The sequence below is a fragment of the Theropithecus gelada genome, chromosome 2 (assembly GCF_003255815.1).
Source record: "Theropithecus gelada isolate Dixy chromosome 2, Tgel_1.0, whole genome shotgun sequence".
Lineage (NCBI taxonomy): Eukaryota > Metazoa > Chordata > Mammalia > Primates > Cercopithecidae > Theropithecus > Theropithecus gelada.
Window position 1 is genome coordinate 54,816,736 of NC_037669.1, and position 928 is coordinate 54,817,663.

The 928-nt window shown below is 49.6% G+C and overlaps 1 pseudogene; it reads right to left on the reverse strand.

The window, feature by feature from the left end:
- Window positions 1-928, reverse strand: part of LOC112619313 — a 54,402-nt pseudogene that overhangs the window by 34,384 nt on the left and 19,090 nt on the right.

Consider the following 928-nt stretch of genomic DNA (forward strand, 5'->3'; position numbering starts at 1 on the left):
GAGTGCAGTGGCGCAATCTCGGCTCACTGCAAGCTCCGCCTCCCGGGTTCACGCCATTCTCCTGCCTCAGCCTCCCGAGTAGCTGGGACTACAGGCACCCGCCGCTGCGCCCGGCTAATTTTTTCTATTTTTAGTAGAGACGGGGTTTCACCATGGTCTCGATCTCCTGACCTTGTGATCCACCCTCCTCGGCCTCCCAAAGTGCTGGGATTACAGGCGTGAGCCACCGCGCCCGGCCCAGAATTATATTCTCAATTGCAACAGCTACCTCATGTCAGCTGCAACTATTGCTCTATTTTAAATGTTTAAAATTTTTTACAAATCTTCATTTTAAAAGTTCCATTCAGATGTGTTTTAACATTGTTAATAATAGGAAGAATATACGTAAAAACACAAAATAAGACACCATTCTTTACTTGTTTTCATAAACATTTTCCAAAAATACAGTCCTCTCTCTCTCTGGATATATGCTATTAAAATGTGTCTCAGCTGGGCATGATGGCTCACGCCTGTAATCCCAGCACTTTGGGAGGCTGAGGCAAGTGGATCACCTGAGGTCAGGAGTTCGAGACCAGCCTGGCCAACATGGTGAAACCCTGTCTCTACTAAAAATACAAAAAATTAGCTGGGGGCCGGGCGCGGTGGCTCAAGCCTGTAATCCCAGCACTTTGGGAGGCCGAGACGGGCGGATCACGAGGTCAGGAGATCGAGACCATCCTGGCTAACACGGTGAAACCCCGTCTCTACTAAAAAATACAAAAAACTAGCCGGGCGAGGTGGCGGGCAACTGTAGTCCCAGCTACTCGGGAGGCTGAGGCAGGAGAATGGCATAAACCCGGGAGGCGGAGCTTGCAGTGAGCTGAGATCCAGCCACTGCACTCCAGCCTGGGCCACAAAGCGAGACTCCGTCTCAAAAAAAAAAAAAAAA